At 40.1% G+C, this 26,065-nt stretch overlaps 1 protein-coding gene across 1 annotated transcript in view; it reads left to right on the forward strand.

Moving 5' to 3' along the window:
• The first annotated feature begins 21,472 nt into the window (after nucleotides 1–21,472).
• The window catches only part of GPR63 (G protein-coupled receptor 63), a 28,687-nt gene continuing 24,094 nt past the window's right edge, over nucleotides 21,473–26,065 (forward strand). Inside the window, exon 1 of the mRNA XM_066179524.1 lies at nucleotides 21,473–21,668. The gene's annotated coding sequence lies outside the window, so the exon portion shown is untranslated. The remainder of the gene's footprint in view (nucleotides 21,669–26,065) is intronic.

Raw genomic sequence — 26,065 nt, forward strand, 5'->3', positions numbered from 1 at the left:
ACCCTGGAGGGAAGCAACTGGGGCTGGACACACCCCACAGTTATCTCCTATAAGGATTACTTGCACGGGAATAGAAAATGCATGATGTCTTGTAAGCATGAGGCCACTGTTTTTAGTAAGCTGAGAGAAGTGATGGTCTGGTTGCATGAATCTCTGCTTTTTCAAAAGTCCTTCAGTGGCACCCACACCTGGAAGCTGGGATCACACAGGGGCTGAGGAATCCCACTGCTGATGAGCTGCATATGGTGCTGGTGAAAGCTAGAGTCAGTCCTGCCAGGACTGCTGGAACTGGAAGCCTGACTGTAAACTTACAGCTGGAAGCTCTGCTTACAGAGATTGGGGTCTGGAGAAAGGACAACAGACAGCATTGGTAACCTAGGTGCACTGCGAGTGCAGAGCTGGTTATAACTGCCTGTGTTGGCAGAGCAAAAAGAGATAAAGGTGGAGTCTTTAAGACATTTTCTCTGACCTAAAGTATGCCCTTTTGTTAATCGCACAGGGCTTTGCTCCAAAAAAATCAACACAGTTCATTACTGGTCAGCAATGTGTTGATTATGAAGTTGAAGCAGAGCAATGAAGTAGGGGGGGAGCACAGTAAGCCTGGATGGTCAGATCCTTGTTCAGCTGCTGTATGTATGGGAGTTGTGCATTGCATGTCACCCTTCACTGCCCTCTGTTCCAATCTCTGGGGTTCACAGCACAGCACTGTAGCTTAAAGGATGCCACAGGCTTGATGGTAGGTGTCCCCTTGTAAAGTGGGGTTGTGGATTTGCACCCCCCTTAAGGTCAAGCAGAAACTGAATGTTAGGCAGAGGCAATCTTAGCAGTCTCCATGCCCCCTAAAAGCTCGAACCTATGTATCTCAGTTGTATAATTCCTCCACACCAGGAATTTTCTTCATGAGAACCAAGTGTAGCACGGCTCAAGTCCCTCTTGGTGGGGCCCAGGTGGGGCAGTGGTAGGGACGACAGCCTGGTGGACAGGGGAAGGGGCTCACTGCTGTTCAGGGAGGTAAGCTGCCTTTGTTCCTAACCACCCTACCTGTTCCCAGTGATACAGCCCACTACAGCCCATCTTCTCTCTTTTTGCTAGCTCAGGCAATTGTCAGACCACTTTATGAACCACTTTAAATCACTAACATGGCAGAAAACAACCCAAAAGATACTGATATTTTTAAAACTGAGAAGAAAGTCTTTTACCATTGTCAGCATCAGTGGCTATCCTTTGGCCACTGCAGCACATATTCATATAAATTACACAGGGCTCTTGATGTGCTACTACTCCTTTCTGTCTTGAATTTGACACAGGCTCTGTGACAATTTCCTTTGGTTTTAGTTTTTAACAACTTCAGCTTACTTGAATTATCGGACATGTCTACAGGGGGAAACAAGTTATTAAAATTGGGTATGTTTTTCTTGCACAAAATTTAGGGACAAAAAGCTGAACATGCAGATGTACCAAAAATGTGCTGCTATGAATTTTTTGAAATGCGTTATCCCCAGGTTATTTATTTGAAAAGCATACTTTTTAAACCTTTTTTTTTATTATTATTTTAAAAGCATATTTAGGGAGGGTGGTATAAGATGACATTTATTTCTAGGAACAGTTCAAACTGAGTACAAAATATTTTGTTTAGACACTTTTTTTTTCTTTTTCTTTTTTTTTTTTTTAACAAAAGAATGAGGCTCTTTTTTTCCTTTGGTCAATCTCAAAAATAAGTGCTAAGACTCGTGTTAAACAAATTTTGTCCCATTCTAGTTACTACCATTCCCACCCTTGCCTAAATCCAGTCCTCCTCATACCCCTCTACTTTGTTGACAAGTATCATCTGCCAGGTTTCTAGACTTGTTTCATAGATAGGCACAATGAATTGTGTACACTGAGTGAGGCTGATTTACTGTCTACCTAAAGCTATAGTAAAACTGGAATAAATAGAAAGCAAATACATTGAATAGCAATGAATCAGTGTAAAACAGGCTACTGAAGATGTCTGCAGGAAGAAAAAATGCCAGACTCTTGACTTTGCTTCTCTGCAGAGGAGGAAAGTGGAAATAAATTTCATACTGTGTTCTGCCTTTCTCAATTAGCTGTCACCAGTTAAAGATTTCCTTTGTGGGAACAAATTCACAGTTTTCATCACTTAACAAAGATAAATTCTATCAGCTCACTTTGGCACATGCAATTCTTCAGTATTAAACCCTTTTTATATTGCAATGTTTTCATTAATGTAGCAATTTGAGAAATGGAGCCATTTTTCTTGTGACTCTCTTAATAGGTTGACATTTAATCATGGCTTCTAAACCCTTTTGAAATAAATGTACTGTTGAGTACATTTTGAATAAAAATTACTTGAATCTTACCATGGACACATAGCTATGATTAAAAGTGGAGAAGATGCTACTAAAAGCAAGTTGTTCTTTCAGCAAATAACATAAATACCTGCTTGTGATGCATAAGGTCCATGACCCTATACATACATACATACATACATACATACATACATACATACATACATACATACATACATAATTCTCTAGCCTTCAGAAAGCAGTGAAACTGCAATGTTTTGGAGACACACTAAGGAAAAACCATAGTTTTACTGACAAAGCAGTATAAGAAACCCTTGATTTTTAGGCTCAAAAATTTGTGCTATCATTCTGCTGCTGTGAACTTGTTACAGAATTCAGCCCTTGCTACAACACTGGACTCTAGCATAACATGTTCAATGTTGCCAAAAAAGTGTAATTAGTTCTCAGTCAAGAACAAAAGCTGAACTGAGTGTAAGCCATGCTTACTCAAATCCTCTTGAGTTTGCTGCAACTTAAAACATACTTTGTGAAAAAATGAACTGCTTCCTCTTAGCTGCTCAATACTTCTGAAAATGAAAGATGAAAACCTAAATGTAGTTAAAGTCAAAATGCAGGACACATTGATATAAACTACACAGGGCTCTTGATGTGCTTCTACTCCTTTATGTCTTGAATTTGACACAGGCTGTGACAATTTCCCTTGTTTTTAGTTTTCAACAACATGAAATGCCTTTTCTAAAAGAATCTTTTGTCCTTGGTGAAGTGATAGCATCTCCTTTGCCTTCTGCACAGATTATCTTGGCTTCCTGAATGAGAGAGGGAAATGGTAGATGCAAATGTCAGGTTGAAAAATGTGTCATGAAGTGTTTTCAAATGTTATGTCCTTTCTATACCTGGCACTAGACATGGATATGCTGCATTTTTCCAGTCTTCATCAAAGGTTTGTTTCAAATGGAAGACAACTTGAATCTGAACTAACTTCACGTTCTGTTGATTTTCAAGCTATTTTCATGGTAAGAAAAAACAGTTACTTAAGAGATAAAAATCCGGTGTGCACTCCAATTGGTCAGACTGTTTCTGGAGTTGCAGAGTGGTTATCTAAAGATGCAGCTGAAAAAATGTGGCTTAAAGATGAGAAAACAGCTTATCTGCTGTATCCCTTCACTAGATACACTAGACAAAAATAGAGTTTCAGGCTGTGGAGGAAATGTAGGCAGATGGGTTTGTTGCTGAATCCTTGCAAATAACCCCTCTCTGCAAATCAAACTTTTCCCCAAAGCCCTGGCAAATCTATATATGCTACAGGTGGCCAGAGGTTTTTATAAGAATATCATTAAATTTATGCAGGGACATGTCAAAGGACCTGTTGGCATCATTTGGGAAGGTGTCTTACCAAGGATCAATTACTAAATGTAAACTATGAGAACAAGAATATTTGTTTTCTCTGTGTTCTGCAAGGACGCTTCACTCCATAGCTCTTGGATAAGTCATTACACAAAACATTACTTGATTTACTGCTATATTTTTCTCTGTTTTACTTTTAGGAATAATGTTACCCTATTTTTTTTTTTTCCTGAGGTCTGCTATCAGCAGAGCAGGAATAAAAAATTATAGGTATGAGACTTACAGGTATTAATTATAGGTATGAGAGGTATAGGTATTAATATAGACTTTTCCTAGGCATGCTTTTCGACATATGCATGTCTTGCCATGCTACCAAAATATTTCTATTTCACCTTTTAACTTTGCTCACAAAGTTGCAGATCATTAGCAGCATCTATAAGGTCTGTAATACTTTCAAAGCTTGTCCTTGTTCCACCAAAGGTATACAAAGGCAACAGGAATAAGGAACACTGGGGTCTTACTGACCTGCAGGACCTAGATGACAGTTTTAACCATGGCTGGGCAGCTTCCAAGTCAACTGCAGGTAGCCATCTAGAGACTTGAGATCTAATGGCCGGAGGAATGATCTTGGAAGAAGAACTGAGCATTTCATTTGGGAACGAGGCAGACCACTTGCTACCTCAAAACATTAGGCACTGTGTTGTAAACATTTTTGAATTCACAGAATCACAGAGTAATTTAGATTGTAAGGGAATAATTCATTTTGTGCAGTCAAGTTTTGAATACTTCCAAAGCTGTAGATTCTACAACATGGACAAACCATTCCAGTGCTTGATTGTCTTTGTGGGAAAAGTAATTTCTTTACAGCTGGGCAAAATTTCCTGTTGCAACTTGTGACTGTTGCCCATTGTTGTTCTGCTAGAAGACTGGAAGATCGAAGAGTGACTCCATATTGCTTATGCCTGACCAAATATATTTCAGCACCACCAGAACATTAAAAATTATCAGAAAGAAATCTGGTTCCATCCATCTGTGCTTTACTCCTTTGATGGGAATGTCATCCTTCCAATTGCTGTTTCTACTGGGAGCTAACTCTACTACCTCATCTGCAGAACACGAATAGAGGAAAAAGGCACTATAATACAGCTTAAAAGATAAAGAAATCATTCAACAGAATTAAAACACGCAATTTAAGGATTATTCCTGTAATAGTAACACCATCACTCTTCCTGTCAGCTTGTGTGTTTTCTCTATATATACTTAGTACCAGGCAATGCCATTTGTCTCTGGAAAGCACAGCCAGGGCTGTGGGTGGGTGAACAAGGAAATGACCAAAAATCCAGGCAAAACTTATCCCTGTTTTTTCTTTGTGGTTTACCAGTGGAAATAATATTGCCTCATTTTATTTAATGAACAGTAATGTAGAAAAGTTATACATAAGCTCACAGCTGCTCCGCTTCTCTTAGCAACTCCTCTGTAGTAACATTTTCTGGTAATAAGGTTACAGGATCCACATTACAGTCTGAACACTTTCTGAAAATACTTTCCATTTATTACATGCTTAAAAGATCCACAGTTGATATTCTAAGGCATCAAACTTAATGAAATATTTGGAAAAAAATCTGTTACAGACTGTTATGATGCTTTGATTCTGTTTAAATGGTATGGATAGGCACAAGTGAGGTGACATTTTATTTTCAAGCTCTCCCACATTTTCTTGATGACACCACACAAAAAAATACCACAATTTCTTAACGCCTCAGGTCTACATCAGACACATGAAGAAATGTGATTGCTATTTTTTTGATCATTGCCTTAGGAGCATACACCAAATTATTGTCATATCACTTAAATCACTCCAGGAAGACTCTCTGATAGTTCTGTGACATATAAGCATTTGTTTTTCTGGCAGGTGCTTAAGTTCAAATCAAAGGTAAAAGAAAGCCAAAAAAATTCTGACCTGCCACAAAACGACTGTGGGAGAACCGGTGAAGCCCAGCCTGTGCTAGTGCAGGGGTGCACCATTATCCTCATCAAGTGAATGGAATGAGCTAGACTTTCCAGTCCTGATCATGCAGCTTAGGGATGAGTCTTTATTTACATAAATGGTCAGGTTTCCCTAAAAAGAAATTATGCATGTGAACAAAAATATGCACAATTAGGTCTTCAGATTAACACTAAGGTATGTATAAATTTCTCAGAGATAAGACTAGTTCAGATTCTGTTGTTGAGGGATTTTTCTGGCTGACAGACAAAAACACTGAAATATACTCTTCTGTGAGAGTGTGAAGTGGCACCCTGTGAAGATTTCTTATCACTAAAAGGCATGATAATGTTTAAATCATGTGCTATTGATCTGACCATGTGAGAACACTCTTAAAGTACAGATGATGTTAATAAAGTCAGTTAGTGTAACAGCCTAGAGCCTTCCTTTTAACACATGGTAATGCAGCATATGGTTATGAAATACTGTACATCCTGAGTCAGTAGATGTCAGTGAACTTTAAAAAGAGAAAAAAAGATATGTTGCTTACAGACAAATATGATTCATTTCTGCACAACAGAGAAAGACATATACACAAAAAAACCCACATGGTATTATCATTCTTGTATTAGATTTTGAGAGCAGTCAAGCTTACTCAAGTATGCTAAGCCACATTTGGAAAGACATAATATTTCTGTTCTTTTTTACAATCTCCCAAGAGAGAGATTTTGTAAAATCTCTGGATCATCAATTTGTGCTGTGTCATATGCTGGCACTGGTGTGTGGGTTGGTTAGATCCCAGCTAAGTATAAAGGCATTTCACCTGCCTGTACTGAGGAAAATATGTGTACGTGCAATGAAAAAGAAGTATGGCCAGCAAGTAAAGGGAGAACTCTTCAACTCCAATCTAGTGAGACCCCACATGGAGTATTGCATCCAGCCTGGATGGATCCTCAGCAGAGGAAGGACACGGACCAGTTAGAATGAGTCCAGAGAAGGACTGTGAAGATGATCAGAGGGCTGGAGCACCTCTCCTAATGAGTACATGCTGAGAGAATTGGGGTTGGAGAGACCTGGAGAGGACTCAGGACAAACCTTATAGGTGCCTTTTGCTACTTAAGGAGGGCCTGTAAGAAAGAAAGGGATAGACCTTTTACACAGGCAGATAGTGATAAAACAAGAGGGAATGGCTTTAAATTAAAAGAGGGTTGATGGAGACCAGATATAAGGAATATTTTTTTATGACATGGGTGGTGAAACCCTGGAACAAGTTGCTCAGAGAGGTGGTGGCTGCCACATCCCTGGAAACACTGAAGGTCAGGTTGGATGGGGCTCTGAGCAAACGGATCTAGTTGAAGATGTCCCTGCTCATTGTGGAGGGGTTGGACTAAATTACCTTTAAAGGACCCTTCCAACCCAAACTATTCTGTGATTCTATAAAAGTTAGCCTATTTCACATGTATCATCACCAACAAGAAAGTAGCAATACGTCATCTCTTTTCACTCATTATTATAAATAAACTGGATCTCCATCCAGATTTACCACATAGGTAGATATCAAAGAATTGTGCAACAATATTTAGTGTTTAGAAAATATTTAAGCATCACTGTGGAGTAAAATTTGCATTATTCCAATTTTTTCCTGTCAATGTGATTTGTAAGGCAGCCAACATATGCTAATTAGAGAATTTCCCTAATTAATTTCTGTCAGTGTGCTGCCCTAACATGACTTTAAATGTACAGCTTAATGTATTAAATGTATTCAGATTGCTTATACTTCCCATTGTAAAATAGGGAGTAATATGCTATTAACAGCAAGTGTTTACAACAATCTTTAGATGCACATATTCTAATTAAAGTGAACATCCAACATGTTGGGCAAGGATGAGTCATACTTCACAACAGCTCTACAGGGAAGAGATCTGAGTTGTGTATTCTTCTAAAGCAATAGCCAAAAAATTAAATTACTTTCTTTTGTGTGAAATGTATTTTCTGCTGCTTATTGAATGCCTAAAGGATCAATGAACATGAAAGACTGAAGCCTGAGATACTGCATAGGACGAGGGTGGCAGCTGTAATGGAGGGCTAGAGGGAGCTATTTGAAAACCCAACCTTTTTGTTGCTAAGCACAAAACCTACTCTACGTGCATTTTTATCACTCAGGAGCAAGGTACCAGCATTATGCCACCCTAGTTACCATGGTTTCCATTCAGCCACAGCGCCCTCTTGGAAAAGAAACAACTTTAGGTTTATATTCATTACATATAACTCCTAGGTATTTTAATACCAAAATTACAGCTTGAATTATCTTAAAACCAGAATTACAACTTAACCTATCTATGGACAGTTCAACATGATTTCATGTTTGAACACAATACATACTGTCCCAGACCCTGGCAAGGTCTGAGAATAACCACATTCAGAGAGTTGCCTTTTTTTGTAGACTGCTGAACCTTCTGAACATCACAGGTTTTGATGAGCCCTGACAGCCAACGTGTTTCCCAATCCATCTGGCACCACCAACACCATGGTACCATCATTTCACTAGTGGGCAGTGATGGACCTAAGAGCTGGAGGAGGCTGCTGGGGACCTCTGGCAGCACCAGTGCTGCTGCTGCTCCTGCCTCCCTGCCAGGAGGGAATGCTCTGCTGCTCTGATTGTTGTGGTGAAGAAAATAGATCCACAGTGTGAGAGCAGAGCCGTCTCAAAGGGAGTAGTTGCTTGTTATCTCCGAAAAGAATGAAGGTGTTTTGAACACAGTATTTATTGTAAAAGTGTTAGGCTAGATCAACAGCTTCTGATCTTTGCACTTTTCAACAGCTCCAGAAAGTGCAATGTGCATTGACCTGCTCTCTAGCAAGGTGCCTTGCTGTCTCTAGATATATTTAAATCACACAATTTTAATTGTGATACTTCCCTAGGAGGATCTACAGTAATTTAGTTTGGGTGATACAGCATACAAGCAAAAAGCAAATTATGAAAGGGTATAATTCTTTCTGATAATGCTATCAGAACAATAGCTTATGTTCTCAGTTTGTTCTGGTTTCACCTTTTCCATGCAGCTATGGTATTCTGAGTGAGATATGATGAACAAAGACAGCAGAAGCTGGTCTTTATGTAGCAAATTGCATGCCAATGACATGATGGATAATCTCATTTTTAAATGTGGCTGTAGAAACAACCAAGAATGAAATAATTATTAATACAAAAACTAATTTCAGTAGGCTTCAGAGTCAGATCACAATCACTGAGCAAACCTCTGTGATTTTCTGACCCATCACCATTTTGACTCCTACAGATCATAAAATACTTGTGTAATGCCGCTCCACTTGTCACTAGAAAATGGCAAGGAAAGATACTCCCTACCCCAACTGTCCTTCTTTCCCCTGCCTCTGTAGCTGATTAGAGCTGTGGTAAATCTGTAGTAAATAACAATTGGAAAATGTTGACAAGTTAATTGGGCTCATAACTGTGAAGGCAATGAGACATTTCTGCAACTGTTTAGATCAGCTTTGTCAGATGTAAGTCAGTTACAAAGGCGACGCATTTAATTGTACAAAGAACACGTGGAGAATAAATCAACTTTCAGGCTTGAATTACAGTGCAGGAGGGATAATTACCAGAGCAGAACATGTACTTAGAAACAAAAACCTTTTGTAGAATACAAACACCTGGAACAGAATTACACCGAAAATTAATGTTGAGTATCCAAAAAAAAAAAAAAAAAAGAAAAAAATGGAATAGGAATATTGAATAAAATAATTTAATTGTTTTTAACTATGCAGATTCTCAGTGGAGATGGAGAAGGGCAGCTTTGACCAGACTTCTAAGACTTATTGTGATGATGCTAATGGTTCACTAGGCATCCATTTTTATCTCAAAGTCAATGCATGATTGTGGAGCTGCTTGTATCTTATTTGCTCCACAGTCCCCATATACCTGGTAGGTGGATTTCATGCATATGCAGTCTGGAAAGCTTGATTCAGTTAGAAATATATATAAATCAGAGCCACTTATAATGATTACAAATAAATAAAAAGCCGATGATGAGCTTCGAGATCTGGCTTGACAGAATTGAGTTCTTTTAAGTAACTGCCCTGTACCAAATTTTGCCAATTTTGTGTTCAGCTAACTACAAACTGGCAATTTATTCTTCTTGCTACATATATTATCAGATATTAAAAACCTGTGCCTGGTTTAAAACCTAGCAATAGTTTATACCGTGCTAATTAAAATGCGTATGACATTTCTATCTAGGTAAAATAAACTCAGGCAGGTGATGCGATGAATTACTAAGATTTTGCAAATTTTATCTGTTACAAAAGCTTGGTGTCTTTGTTCAGCATACCAATGAATGTTCCCATTAACTGAGGGCACTTTGGAACAAAGGACATACATTTGAAAATAAGTAACGTCTTCACTTTGGAGTCACTTAATCTGCATGAGTTTGTTGGAATGCAAAGTGAGGCTCTAAAATCATCTAAGTCATTTCTCATTACAACAAATGGCTACAAAGAGGTAAGAATTACAATATCATTCAGTCCCAAGCATGGTAAAGTCTTTTGTTCCAGTTGTCAAGAACTGCATTACTGCCCTCAAGGATCGAAGAATTTTAAAAGAAGCATGGGATTCCTAAGGTTTATTTGGTTTAGAATTACAGAACTTTTGCTGCAGGTTTATAATATTTTCTCTACAATCATAAGGTTTAGAAACTTCAATTTTAAAAAGGATGGAAATAAAACTTTTCATCCAATAACAGAACTGAAGGATTTAAAACTTCCTGAGTAAAAAAACCCATAATACAGTTTTTCTCTTTGAGAAAAAAAAATCTGGTTAATGTAAAATCTATGATATCTTAATCAAATACTGAGGATTGATTTGGAGGAATGTTTTTAGCACACAGGCATTTTCTTCAGCATTTGTTTCTTCTTATTTTCTGAGAAGAGGAAAATGGACAGCAGCTTATATATTTTGCCTACAGATGGAATTATCCAGACATCCAGAAATCACACTGCTGATCCAGAATACAGCGTATTATTGTTGATAATTTCAATTTTTCTACTCAAGAAGATGTTGCTTTTTAGAGATGCATGAAATATTCCCATTAATCATCTGTATACCACTTTGCATCGTCACTACATAAACATATTATGTAAATCTGCAGGGTTGATGTTGTTAGTTAGGAGAAGCCCTCAAGAGGTTACTGCAGGAATTTTTGTTTAAACTAGCTGATCTTTATTTTTTCTGAATTATTCCAGAGGAAATTGTGTTTTTCAATCATTTATGGTTATTCTGAGTTCTTCATTTGTTCTTATTTCATAATTTATATAATCTTAGACATGACCACTGTGATGCTCTAATGTGATCTAAAACAAAGTGATGTAATGTGACCTTATTTTCCCATTTCTTCGAAATAGAGCAGAAGCTTAGGGGAAAAATAAGGAACCCAGTATTGATCAAGTAATTTCCAGTGAGAAACAATCCTACATAATCCCTGGAAAACTGCCACAGTGAGTTACTACCTTCATGTTTCAGTACTGAGCTCTACTTCTAGAATGACTGTTTGTGGTAAACTGTCACAAATTTGTTGCCTCTTCTTTAACCAATGTTTATGGTATGGAAAACCAACCTTATTCCCCATGGAGATACTTAAAAACTGCGGTTCATTAAACCAACAATGTAATCTCTGTAATACCTATACAAGGAAATTCACACAGTGTTAGTCTAACAATTGCTGAAGAAGGACAGGAAGTATCTTTAGAACTACAATGGTCAGGAAAATGACAAGCCTACTCAAAATATCAACTCTTCCAATAGAGATGTTCACAGCAGCTCTAGCATGAATCCTGCCCTTGTTAATTCTGTTGAGGAAAAACACCCTGGGGGCTGAAGAAGTCTTTGTTTTTACACCCTGCAGACTCTGTTCTGAGACCTGCTGTAGCTTTCAAGTACATTGATATTATCATGTCAAGCTGTGACTGAAACATTTTCTTTCAAGGCTGCAGCTAACACTATGATACAATGGATATTTTCCATCTCTAGTTTCTCTGTGTCTCCCTGTAGGCTGGAACTTTGCAACAAGGGCACTAAAATGGCAAACAGGCTTTGAGGAATGTGTAGCTACAGTGCATTGCAAGTCCTGCAAACCAGTCCTTCTTTTAATGTATAATTAAATTATGGAACTCATTGACATGAGATGTTATGGAGGTCAAAAAAATAAGTAGATTTAAAACAAAGTAGAAAAACATTCAAAAAATCAACACTGAAGTAAAAGTTCATGTGTAGTTAATAAACATAGCAACTGGGAGGTAACTCCTAAGAAGAACAAGTGGTTTAGGAAGTTCTGCTGGAAAGCAGATGTTATCATTTGGTACATGTTTCTTACTTCTTCTTACTTACTTGCTTCTGTAAAGATCTACTGACAGTCATTGGTCAAGGTGTCAAACACCCATTCAGCAGCATTTCAGCACTTTCAAGGACCAGCAGTGTGGTACAGAACCATCCAAACAGGCCAAGAAAGGGGCATCAGGGCAGCATGGAAGCAAGCACAAGTTTTGCATTGCCCATTGAGTTTTCCTTCCATCTATCAGGTATTTCTCAGTGCACAACAGGAAAGCAGGTCAGAATGCATATATCGGGAAGCACAGCGTTTTCAACCCATCTAGAAATGTTACAAGCCTAATATTTCAACGGTCCTCTCTGCAAGGAGACTGTAATTCAGATTGAAGCAGAAATAACTGGTTGCATGGATACAGCTCCTGAGCTGTGTCAGTCACCACAGAAATGGCAGAAGCTGTTGCTGTCCTTTCTTTCTGAGTTCACTTGCCTCTGGAGCTCAGTTGTGGAGTGGCCTTTGTGGGCACTCCTAATCTACTTCTGCACAAAGACAGCTAGCATCGTTTAACCTATTGTTTAATGTATTTTGAGCTAATCTTGGCTGACCTTTTGCTGAAGAAAATAAGAAACACTTGTACGAGCCTTCCTGCCAGCCCTACTCTGATGGCAGTGCCCTCCAGCAGAAAAACAGTTGTGTCTAAAACATCCACTGATGTTTTCACAAAAGTTATGTTAAACAACTCCACTGCTCAGGAAGAGCTCACTGTCTGCACAGCCAAGGTGTAGTGGAGAAGAAGGTGGATTTTTTCCTTTTAATCCCTAAATTAGAAATGCAGTTATGCCCCATATAGGCAGTAGGATGCTTAGACTGTAGAATTCAGGATTGGGGTTTTTATTTTTTGGTCCTGCACAAGAAATAAAGGCTGCAAGCTGTGTTACAGTCTTGTGATTCAGCTGGCAGAGTTAGAAATCACATATGTCATCTCTGTACTGAAAGATCATCCCACCAAGACTTCTGCTGAAAAACTGTTCCAGAACCTGATTCTTCTGATTATTAGAAATGTTCTAAATTTCAACCCTAAATTTATTCATAGCTCTTCTGCCTCTTTGGTGATTGCCATCTCACTGCCTGTGTACTTATAGGCATCAATCATATTAAAAAGGACTTTCGTAGAGCAATCCAGAGAAATACGCTTCAGTAAACAAAATCTGAAATTGAAAAAAGGATGTCTTCATCAAGTTTTTTGGTTAAAACACAACTTTGCCATAATCATCTACTCCCTGCATAAGAAAAGAAAATAATCAGATCTGGTGTCAGCAGGTCTATTTGAAGACAAAAAATGGAGAGGGTGTGCGCATCATTAGTAAAAGGTTCATTCTTCAAACTTGTTTACTTTTAATAACAGATAGTTGCTTTAAAAGGACATAGGGCTTTCACATTAAGAATTCTTTCCTCTCCAGTAATCACCATTCATAAGAATAGAACACTGTGGAAATATTAATTTTTAAATAGGTATTTCATATACTCTTTGGATATTTTACAACATTTGTGCCCTAGAAAACCCCAGAAGATGGCACCTTCTTTTATTTGCCATAAAATGGGATTAAAAATGTCTGGATTTTTAAAATACAAAACTAAAACAGCAAGGAACCTTATAAAAGAATAGTCTGCTGTCTGTGCAATTGCCTTTACAGGTGTCTTACTTTGTTATTTTATATGAATACCGAATTGACAAGAGCTAATGTGCCGAGAAGAATGTAACATGCAAAATGTCTGATTTTGAGAAAGCAGTTACTTCTTTAAGGAAAATAGATTTTTAAAAAATTTCTTTCCTCAGTCTGTATCTCTTTCTTTGAACTCTAGTGCAAGGCCTTCAAGTCAGAGTGCATCATATGAAGGGATACACAAACAGCTCAATGTCATAAAGTCTTTGATAAAAACCTCCTGGCTGCTCACTTTTGGAACTTATGCATCTAAAAATTGAAAATCAAACTAAGAAAAAGAACCAAAATCTATGAAGACTTCACTGATGCTTGAGGAACACCCTTTCTTCTCCTCCTTCCATGCACGGAGATCACCAGCACCAAAATAGGCGGCTGGCTTTTCAATCTTAAGTCTCAGGTACTGATCCAAAGGCCACTCTAATTTGCTCTCTCTGCTGTCTTCCTAGCTAGGATCTACAGTTTTTTCACCTCATCTACCTTATAACAAAGATACATTTGAGTTTATTTAAATAAGAATTCCATTTCACTCCAGGTAGAGCTGTTCCTTTGGAAGACTTACAGCACTGGGATCAATAGACATATTCATGCATTATACCATAAATGGTAAAAGCAATTGTTCACAGGACCTAAAAAGAAATTTGCCTTAATATCTGCAATAGGACATGAAAAAAGTAGGGAAAATACATAGAAGACAACTGAAATTATTAAAGGGATTAAAGGGAGAGGCTGTTTAGGAGATCAAACTCAAAAGTTTTCAACTGGGAGAAGGCAGTAGTGAGACTTGTTCGAGCTCCATGAAATCATGAAGGTGGCTATAAGGATGAATATTTTTCATCAAATTTCAGTTTGGCTCATTCAGTGGAATTAAATTAAAACAGATAAAAAGCACACATTACTTTACAGTGGCTAGTGTAAATTTCTGGACTTGCTGCCAAAAGAGGTAGGGGAAGCAGATCCCAGCCATAGATTCAGACAGGAATTGGATAAGTTCATGTACAACAAGTCCAAAAAGAGGACTGTGAAAGGATTAGGCAAGGATTTACCTTTGTAAGAGTCACAGAAGCTAGGGGAGTACAAAAAAACAAGTTTGAAGAAGGTGGTCAAGCTTGTATGCATTCTGTAAATAGTTTCTCCTACTGCTGCTGTTTCTATTTGCTTTTCTGTTAGAAAACCAGAATTTTGTATTAGAAAAACCTTGAAGACCCCCAAGGGAGGGAGAGGGGTATGAGTATTGAAAACAAGGACAAAAAATAGACAACAACAAACAACAGATGATAGAAAGGGAAGAGTTACAGCACTGAAAATACAGAGGTAGGGAACTGGGGGAGGGCATGAAGCACAGAAACCCTGACACCACTCATCACTTCTTGAAGGTTAACCAAGCAGCAGGTGGATGCTGCCCAGTGCTGCTCTGCCTGGAGATGTGGGAGGATGATGAAATGAATATACATAGGTTCCACTGTCACTAGGATCCCTCCATCCAGCTTCCTTGTTCTGGTGACATGAACAACCAGCAGGGCCTGGAAGCTGTTGATGAGGAGATCCTGCTACTTGAAAGGGTCTTGGTTAGGGAGTGTATAAATAAAAAGTGCAGAGGGAAAAGCACAGCTGAAACTTCAATGAGCATTTCTGGAGGAGAGATGGCATCTGATTTACACTCAAAATACCTGATGTGTGCTAGGGTCTCTTTCCACCCTTTGAGAAAAAAAAAGATCCACAGTCCAACTCAATGGGGCATTTTCCCCATTCATGGATGTTCTGAGGACATTTTTTTCCTCTCTGAGCGGTGTGAACTGTAAAGGCCTCCACAGGTGAAAGTCACTCTTGAGTTACTGGTGCTGTTCAAAAAATGGTACGGCATATTTAGGACAAAGGGAACTTATAGGGAATTTGGAAATGTAGCAATCCCAGGTGCAACTAAAATAGGGTAGTAATTATTTTAAAGAGAGAAGTAAAAATTATGTGCAACATCTCAGTAAAATTCATAAATTTTCATTAAATTGACTGAATAGAAAGTTTTGTTTTAAAGTACTATTTCATGTTAATTCTTTGCTGAAGTTACTTACTGGTTCAGAGAAGGGGATTTCAACACAGGTATTTCCCAGTGGTAAATGGTATACCTTACTTAACGTAATGCTCTCTTTCAATAATAAATGAGTTTTTCACCATTATTTTTATTTAACTGGAGGATCTGTGAAGCATTTGTTTTTGGCTTTCAGTTCAGAAACCTCTTTTATTAAAGAGATAACTTCATAAAATTAAGTTCATAGGGCACTGATTTTGGTTCTAAATAAAAAGAAATGAAAATGTTTCTAATAAGTATCATCTATGTTGTCCATCTTCCCTTCTAGCATTTTCTAAAAGTCAAACTTGCTGATGAATGAATGGCAACAATTCTAACATGATGCACAGAATTGGATTACCAAATTTGTGCCATCACAAAGAAAGGTGCTTGTGGTAGAAGTCCTTTTTTGTTACTCTTTGTTTAGAGTGTAGTTGAACAAAAAACTGGACATGCTCAGACACTACACTGTAGATAGTTTCATTCACAAAGACATTGGAAAAGCATTCCAGCCAGTTCCACTAGACTGTAACACAAGGATCCCAAAGGATTTGCTGAAGATTGCTAATTTCAGTTCCCATGTTATCAGTAAAAATAACTGTTTTGAAACAGAGATACCAATATGCATCACAGAGATCTTACCGAAAATTATATCAAGTAACTGAAGTAGATTTAAATCTAGAATGAAAGTGACACAACATAAAATTTCCAAAAACAGGCACAGATGGGACTGGAATAGGGGAAAGACTACACTACTTTTATTACACCCTAATCATGGAAGCATGGGAAACACTGAACTGGGAGGAGGGGAGGGCAGAGAGTGAGGAAAGAACCCTGGTTCCTGGATGACAGAACAAAAGGAAACAAATTCAAAAGAGTTTATCAGTTTCAGTAACACTGGACGTAGCCTCCCTGTCCAGCATATTAACTACAAGAAGAAGTTTGCTGGCTCTATTATGAGAGTTCAAACGAAGAGATGTGTTCTGAGTCTCATTCCTTTCTTAAAACTGGGATATGAGATAAAAGAGACATGGTTCTCAGAATTGAGCTTTAAGAGCAAAATGTCACATTGGAGACTATTCTGTGCCATGTCCTCCACTTCCCCAACCTCCTTAAATTATTACAATTACTGAAGGATTTAAGTTGCGGCCCAGGCACTACAGGGTCTTGTAGACTGGAAATTGAAAGCTGAATTTTCTCAAAACATTTTTTTCGTCCTGATGTGGATGGTGCACAGATGTAATAGAGCTTTGGTTTATCTTGCTTCAAAGGCAAACAGTAGCAACTGAAGCAGCAAATGGCCTTTGAGAGGTAGGTGAATTTGTGAGGTCTGTTGACCATTTTTTCATCTTTGTTAAAAGAAATAAAAGAGGAATTACTTCAATAGCAGTCAGATAGCCATAAGAGGACAAGAGACACTGAATGTGTGGCAATACCTGAAACTGTATACTAAACTATCTCACGTTCGCTTGGCAATGAGAAAAAAATTGCTGACATGCTTTCTCTTTTCCTCTCAGAGTGAAAACAGGATAGAAAACAAAGTAATGAAGCTGTGAGGAAATGATTAGTTGATATGTGCTCCACAGCAAACATAGCTCTAGAGGATTTCATTTTTCTAGAGAAAAGGTGTGAAAGCATTTTCATGCTACATTTCAAACTCAGCTCCAATTCACCAGCCTTCTGCACCAATTCTCAGGTCAATGTCATAAATTTCCATTTCAAAATAGCAGCTTGTTTTTCCGCTATAATCCTTACTCACACAGTCTTTCTTCCTTTTCTCCAGTTACTGTGGTAAGCAGAACAAAATACTTGTGTAACTTCAAACACATGAATAATCCACCAAGGTCAGACCTCAGTACTGTCTCTTCCTTGTTACACTATACTGACACTATCATGTCTTCAAATTCATTCTATTACAAAGAAAAAAGCACGCAAAAAGGATGATAAGGGTGTTTTTATGTTGCATATAGCAGAAACCACATTTTGAAGTCTCTTTTCTCCTGGGCACAGAGCTCAGAGGCAGCCTTGAAACTCAAGACTCCATTGGGATTGTATACAACTCTCTGCTTAATAAAATAAATGCAAACATAAATTCTCTTAACTTTTGTTCTGTTCTGCATGTTTTCTTGCTACTGTTGGAAAAAAAACCCCAAACTTAACTGCATTGTTTTATCATCCATGTTGAACGCTTTGAAAAAGTAGACTTCATTTTGGGGAATCTTCCCTGTTACCCCTGCCCCAACATTACTCTTGTCCTGTTCAGTAAGAAAACCCAATAAATCTGTGAGGCTGAATGGGAGTAGATGGATACTCAAGAGCAGTAATGTCCTGATTTCCCCTCACAGAATACTAATGGTTTCACAGAAAAGTCTGGTGATTTGCTCCAAGTTTTTATGTACAATATCAAAAAGCATAATCAGAAAGAGTCTAAATAATGCCAAAATGCTCGTGTAGGTTTCTTTCAGTTGAGGACTGTTTCAAGAATTCTGACAGATGCGCACAAAGTGAATTAACAAAAACACTATATTACTTTCATTGTAATAATAGTAACAATTTCATGTAATCAGTGCAGTGATGGAGTAGTGAGTCATTGCTTTAGCAAAATGACCAAGGAGTCTGGAAAAGGCTAACAAACACTGTAGTCAATGAAGATTGCCTGCCTTTAGTATACATCAGGAATTAATGAGACCTTTCTCCACTATTAGAATAGTAGACAGAGACACTCCACCTTCAAGGCCTTGTTTGCACTGAGGCACTACTTAGGTCAATTCTACCTTACCAGACAGCTCAGTCTGGAGCAGTAAAGCACACCAGCCTTTAGCAAGTTGTTGTCCAACGCCCACCCTGGTAAATGAAACAGAAAAGGCCAGTGCTTCATTCAGCACTGCTGTTCCACACCACATCACAGGGAGAGGCACAGACGTTACTGCTACTGCAAGAGAGGGGAGAGTTATGGGGGAAGAAAAAAAAAAAAAAAAAAAGAAGAAGAATGAAAGAAAGAAAAAAAAAAAAAACCCAAAACCATAGTTCATGGCTGCTAATTAAGTTCAGTCTCCTTGTGGAACCTACTTCAGGGGTGAGGTAATTCAGAGAATCCTCATTTGTACAATAGAATTTTCTCCTAACTCCTTCCCATGCAAGACCTGTTTTTCCCTGCTTCTTTGGGTTTGAATGACTAAGCTTTTCTACAGTCTTTTTTCAATAAAACCTTTTTGCTTCCGCCCAAGGAACAGTTAGAATAACTAGCCCTTTGTATTTTCAGTTATTCATTAAAGTTAAATGGCTTTATCTTCAAGCTTGTCCTAGGGCAACTATTATACGGTTAACCTTTTTATAGCAGTGAATTCAGATAAGTTCCTCAATTTTCTCTGAATCTGGTCAGACACAAATGTGTATGACTATGACTATGCCTATGCCCTTGCTGTGGTTCACAGTTGTTGCCTCAATACCTATTTTGATTTCCCAAAGCAGCACTGAACATCAAGGGGAAAAAGGTCACAAGCCATGAAAGACAGTTTCAGAAAGACATGAGTGAATCTCATCACTTTTTTTTTTTTTTTTTTTTTTTTTTTTTGGTAAGACAGTAATCCTCAATACACTGTCCAGATAAAACTGGCTTATTGTACTTAATACAGAGGTAACAAAAAACCACCAAAACCACACAGACCAAACAGCAAACCCAGTAAGTTCTCTACAGAGCAATCTTGCTCAGCAGAGTCTTTGCCCCAGCCACATATTCCCAATGGATCACCATCCCCAAATCTCTCCCAAATCTGGAGTGCTCCTTGGCAACCTCACCTAGAAAGCAGATTTTCTTCCTTAGCTTTGCTTTTCAAATTAAGCTCTTCAAATGCTTTCCTCAAGCTCCTTTCCAAAACATAGATGTGACGCTCATATCTAAAAGCAAGGCACATTTACACAAATCCACTGGGTACAATTAGGCAAATGAAGACTTAAGCAACTTCTTGCATCCACTGCTATATGTAGTTCTTTGCTTTGGCAGTACGAACCAAACATTGTTAGGTTTAATTACTCAAACAACTACAGAATCATTTTAAAACATGTTGTTGTCTCTTCCACAAGATGGAGTGCAGTGATAATATCTAAGGATTTTTAAATTGAATCAATATATCATGTCTCCTCTACACTAGAAAAACCCTTTAAAAACTTTATCCAGTAGGGGCAGGTTAGTTGTGCCTATTTCAGATGGGAGGAGTTCAGAGTGTACAGGTCCACGGGTTCTTTTAGGTCTTTTCCTCTGCATTCAAAATGAGCAGCAGAACTTAACAATGATGAGAACTGAACTTAACTCTGACAGGAAATTGCAACTGAAAAATAGTGCTAGCACCCACTTGTAAAAGAAAATTTAAGAATAAAGAAATAATCTTACCGAGTCAAGAATTCTGTAAAGAAGACAGAAATAATTGCTTTTTCTCTGACTTGCAGTTCCCAGCCACAGCCTTGTGGGTGCAGAGCTGCTGAACTCAATCAAGAGTTGAACTCCTCAAAAATCAAAGCAATATCAGTACTTTGATTAGATGTAGTTGCTAGCATTCTCTGGCATCCCATCAGCTGTGTGCTTAAGAGATCCATTTGGGAGAACAAGAAGCTTCCTTATTCTCTTCTTTAATGGTCTGAGTTCACTTTGTGCAGCTGTGATCTGATGTAGAGAGAGATGTGTTTGCTGGCAATCAGGTAAATGCACTTTGAATAGGAATAGGGATCGTGATAGACTTCCTTCAGACACCAAGCTTTGTAAGAGAATATAGTTTTTATATCAGTTTCCACCCTTTTATAGCCATTTAATATGATATAGTGAGTCTTGCGACTAATATATATTTATATATTAACACATTTACTTAAAATTACATTAGCTACCCCGAACCGTGTAGACTTTGACCTGAAATTATTATCTATGGCCTTGCCCTTCTCAGAATCAGTAGTCATCCTATCGCAATTTGGAAGTGATATGGCTGTCAATGCCACATACTATGCAACCTTAGCATTGCAACTACATCCTGTTTGGAAGATCCTCCTTATCAAGTTAGATGTGTGGGCAAAGAGGAGACATAACGACTTGTCTTACTCCTTAAAAATCAGCTGGAACAACTCTATGTAATTAAGTGACGCTTAGAGATACATTAATTTTCCCTTTATGTACAGTGGACTGCAGTACCACTAAGCCCATACCGTATTTATGTCCCTGCCTGGCAGGAGGCTTGGTGCTCCTTTGCATTTGTTAATCCTGCTCCTCAGCATCTTTTTCCCGGATTTTTAAGGAGACGCCTCCAACTTTACAGGAGCAGCCTGCTCGGCGCGGCGCGGTGAGAAATGACACGGGGGTGTTGCGGATCTGCCGAGCCCAGCCCACGCCGCCCGCGGGAGCGGGGCACGGGGGCGGTGCGGCCGCTCCGCCGGGAAGCGCCCACGGCCACCGGAGGCGGCGGGAGCCGCTCGGCCGGAGCCTGCGCGCGCCCCCGGGGGGCGGAGCCGCGGCGCGGGCGGGGCTCTGCGGCGGCGGCGGGCGGGACGGGCGGCGCGGGGCGCGCTGCCGGCGGGCGGGCAGGGACGGAGGGAGGGGAGGGTGGCGCTGGCTCGCCTGCCTGCTCCTCGGTCCGCCGGTTCCGCGGCGCTGCCCGGGCAGCAGAGTCGCCGCCGAAGCAAATGGGGAGGCGGCGCTGAGCGGGCTGCCCTCCGCGGGAGTCAGCAGCCGAGGGCAGCGGCGCGGCGGGCGAGCAATGCCCCTCACTTCTCTGCTTGCGCTGCCCTTCCTCCTTCTCCTCCCGCTCCCGGCTCCGAAGCTTTTGTTTTCCCGACCGCTGTGATGGCAGGAAACTTCCCGGAGGGATGGGCTCAGGCCGGGCTTGTGCTGCGCCGAGCTCCGCAGGGCTCCGGCCACACCGTGAGGTGAGACGAGGCGAACGGCGGCGTCGCGCCGCGGCCGCGGCAGTTCCGCGGGACCGGCGGCTGCTCTGCCCGGCCGAGGGGCGGCGGGACGGGCGGCGGGAGCGGGGAGAGAGTTGCGCTGGGAACCGCGGGGAGCGCCCACGGCTGTGTCGCTTCCCCCGGCCGCGGTCCCACCTCCGGGAAGGCGTCCTAGCCCGGGAATCCGTGCCCGCGGGCCAGGACTGCTCGGGGGTCGGCGCCCTGGGGAGGCTGCGTGGGCACCGGGAGCCGGGCGCCTCTTCTCCCGGCGGGGCCGCCGGAGCCGTCGGCGGGCAGTGGGGGCGGGAGCGCTGCCGGAGCCGGGTGGGCGCGCTCGGCCGCGTCCCGGGGCCCGTGAAGCCGCCTGTGGGGGCTTCCTCCTTCCCCGGCGGAGGCGGCGGGCGGGGGCCGCGCTTCCGGCCGGGGCTCCGTCCCGGGAGGTGGCCCGGCTCCCACCGGGGACCGGCTTTCCGGGCCACTGCTTAGAGGCACGGGGGAGCTCTCTGCTTGTAGTCACCTGCTCGTCAGGCAGCTGCTTGTGCTCAGCTCTTGAACCTGCCGGTGTCGGTACGGTGTGTGCGTGTCGATCCTGGAAAAAAAGAAACAGAAACGTCTCGCTTGGTTGTGATTGTTTTTCATCTACTTAAAGGAGTATGTAATTTTTGTTTGGGTGTGCCACATGCTTTCCCAAACTTGTTTTATAAAAGTCAAATGATGGAGTGCAGCCTAGAGTGTGTATATATATTTATGTATGTAACAAAGCATGTGATAAAGTTTTTCTTGAAAATTAACAAAAACACTTTTCCACGGAAACAGTTCATTTACAGAAAGATACAGGTAACATAGGAATCGTCAATGGTCAGAGCTACGCATGACTGGAATGTTAGATTCGTGCCCAAGAAGGCTGTTAAAACTGTTTGTCCTTACTGAGTTGGATAATGAATGCTTAAGCATTGGCAAATGGGGTTTGCATAATGTATTTTCTGTGGGACATATTGTACACTCTAACATTAGAGCAAAGATGTCAGGCATCAGGTTATGAAAAGGGCAGTTTTAAATAGACCATTTCAAGTTAACTGAAAATGTAAAGAAATGTCGGAGAGATTTATTTCAAGATTGGTAACGCAGAGTACCTGCGTGTTGTCAGTTGTCAAATGCGGGGTTTTTGTTGTTATCTGTCATGAAAATTCATTACCAACGTTGCTGTAGCTCCAGCATAGCAGTATAGACTCACTAGTAGTTACTAGTTAATTAATAGAAGCAAATTTGGTAATGACTAGTAATTAGAAGAAGAATAATTTCTAAATAACTTCCCTTTGAAATATCTACTGCCAAATGACCAGCACTCTAAAGTACATTCTCTTACCTATTCTGCCTTACTCTTTTCTTAGAGAGTAGCCTTACTGTAAGAACGCATTCTAAATGTATAATTTTTTTTTTTTTAAAGTGAGAAAATAAGTGAAGCTCTGGAAATTAGTAGTTCATATGCAATGTCTGCCTACTCAGAGGAAACAGGAAGAAGGCAAGATGAACTCTACAAGTTTCTAATTTTCTACTTGTGTGCCACAATGCGTAGGTGACTTTTGTCAGGTGCTGCTGATCAGGCATTGCTTGTGTGCTTCATCATTGAATTTGCCACTTTTAAAATACTCCTCTAGGAACAATAGCAGATAAAGTTTGGAAAGGCTGTGATCACTTTTCTGCAGTTAATGAAATGCACCCAAGATCATTTTCTGGTTCTGAGGCTAAGTGCTGTGAGTTAACCCTTGTCAATGCTGTTTAACTGTCTTGCCTTCCAGAAGAGGAAATTTACACAGGAGACCTATAGCTGGCCTGTGTTAGAAGGAGGCTGTGCTGGCCTGTGGCAGCTCAACAGTCTGTGTGACAGTGAATTCTTTTTCCAGGGAATGATTCCTGCCATTGCTTGGTTTACTGATGCAGTCTATCCATAACATAGTCTGTCTGCAGGTAGCCTCCCTTAACTCTTTGTACTCAATTGTAGTGATCTAATTTCCCTGCTCTGAGGATCTCTGGTGCTATAAAATGCTGCATTTCACAGTCAGCTGCTTAGAAATGCCAAGGCTGCCTTTCTTCCTTTTTTCTCTGCTTGTGCATGTGGGTGGAGAAGGGAGTAGGTGAAGGCTTGATGCTTTTCCCACTCGTCCATAAGAGAGAGGTAAAGAGGACCAGGAAGAAGCTTACGTGACTCGTTCTAGTTGTCTGGGAATGTGCTCCCAGGGCAATGCATGTCCATAAGCAGTCCTGATGGCTAGATATGCAGGTCCATGGCCTGCAGTCACATGGAACTTCCATAATTATTTTGTTACAAGTAGTAGGTTGAGCAGCCCAAGTTTTGTTGTTGTTTTTGGTTTGGTTTTTTTTAGCGCTCCAAAAGATGTCAGACTTAGTTGGTAAAAATTAGGTGAGGCAAGAGGAAGTGTAACTACCATCTAAGAAATCCTACTTGTGGTATCCAAAAGTAGAGTTTCAGGTCGAAAATTGTCAGGTTGTGCTGCCTCTCATAGACATGTAAAATATTTTAATGGAATAGTGTACTTTTTATCTCTGTAATTTGCTGGCAATCTTAATTTTGCTAACCTAGCTAGTAGCACAATTTGAACTTGAATAGGAAAATTGTTTAACTGTCTCGTTTCCAGCTGAGGATAATGCTTACATAAACCTTAAGTATGTGATGAGACTGGGTTAATCTCTAAAGTACTTTCCCAAACAGGCAGCTTGGCACAGTGAAATTCTTGTTGATTTCATTAGAATGAAACCTCATAAAATACAATTCTTAATATTGAGCTATTTCTATGTGAAGTTAAGGAGAAAGGTGAGCTATCTTTTTTTTTTCTCCTGTGCCTGTGTAAGAGCACTGATTCAGTAAGGTGTACTTACACTTAAACATGTGTTGGAGGTATCTGGGGAGTCCCACTGGTTTGAATGGTGCTTTGAGAAATCTCTTGCATAACTGTAACCTAATTTACCTCAATCTAGATGTTTATTATACACAAGCTGTGTTTAAAAGAATATTACCGAGACCACATAAGCGCCGAAGAGTTTGGAAATTTAAAGCTTTGAAGTAGTGATGATGTGGCCTGTGGGAACAGTGCCTTATACTATCTAGGACCCAGTTTTTTTCGGAACGCTTTGCATGTCGAATAAGGCAACCAAAATTAGTGACTGGTTATGACGTTTGCATCTCTGCTGAATTTTCTCCTCCTTGTAGTTACTAAAGCAAGGCTTGAATCCTGTTGATGAGATGTGACATGGTGACATACAACAATTGTGTAGAAAGCAATGTTTTGAACACTTGTTCATCTTGGTGAGCAATGTACCTTCTGAAAGAAGATGGATTCTGTGTGGATAAGTAGTATTTAGTCATGTAGTTAAAGCCTATGTCCCAGGGTTTAATTGAAGTCAGGGTTTAACTGCTACTTCTCAAGTCCTCAGAGCTTGACTTTTGAACCTTAATTTTTTAACATAGTTTTTGGGTGTGTAATTTTCTCAGTGTTTTTTTTTTTACCCCTGAAAGAAATATAAGCGAACGGTGTATTTTTTTCTGGGGTATCTTTGATCATTTCTGATGTTGTTAGCAGTGTGAGAACCTCTAAATGCCAGCTCAGGCTGTAAATATCTAAAATGTAGTGGTAGGTCATGATCCATGGGTGGATTGACAATGAGGAGAGGTAGCAGCCTTTATACATCTGTTATGAAGTAACCCACATTACCTCCTAATTTTTATGTAATATAATATAGCTGACTTGAAGCTTTGATGCACAGTTCCCATTTTGTTGGCCACAGGGCAATGATGTCTGGTGACTTTACTATTGTTTTCCCTGCAATATTCTACTTATCTCTTTCTTCCTGGGCAATCTTACTGCCCTGCTGCTTTCTACATTTTTCTGCCACATCCTTTTCTTTGTTGATTTAATAAGTAATTTGTAGTTTCTAGTCACTTCATTTGGCCAGTGTGACTATTTTGTCCTAACCTAGTGTGCAGCCTTATAGTTGCATGGATCAGGTCAGCTGGCCAAGCAGATCAGGTCTAGAAAGCAAAGGGGAAAAACTGGCTTTCAGATCCGGTGCTTGGATTTTGCCGGCTGTAGTGAGGAAATAATCGCCGTTATAACCTAGGTGAACTGAGGCTGGGGCACAAAACTACAGAATGATTGAGATTGGAAGAGACCTCCAGAGGTCATGTAGGCCACTGCTCTGCTCAGAGCTGAGTCTGGTTGAAAGTTAGATGAGGTTGCTCAGGGTCATGTCCACTTGAGCTTTGAATATCACAAAGGATGGAAATTACCCAGCCTGTGTGAGTAACCTGTTCCAGTGTTTGACCACTGTCACTATGAAGTTTTTTCCCTAAGGCCTAATTG

This window comes from Chamaea fasciata, unplaced genomic scaffold (genome assembly GCF_029207755.1).
Source record: "Chamaea fasciata isolate MVZ Bird 193981 ecotype frontalis unplaced genomic scaffold, bChaFas1.0.hap1 SCAF_3, whole genome shotgun sequence".
In the NCBI taxonomy this organism is placed as follows: Eukaryota; Metazoa; Chordata; class Aves; order Passeriformes; family Sylviidae; genus Chamaea; species Chamaea fasciata.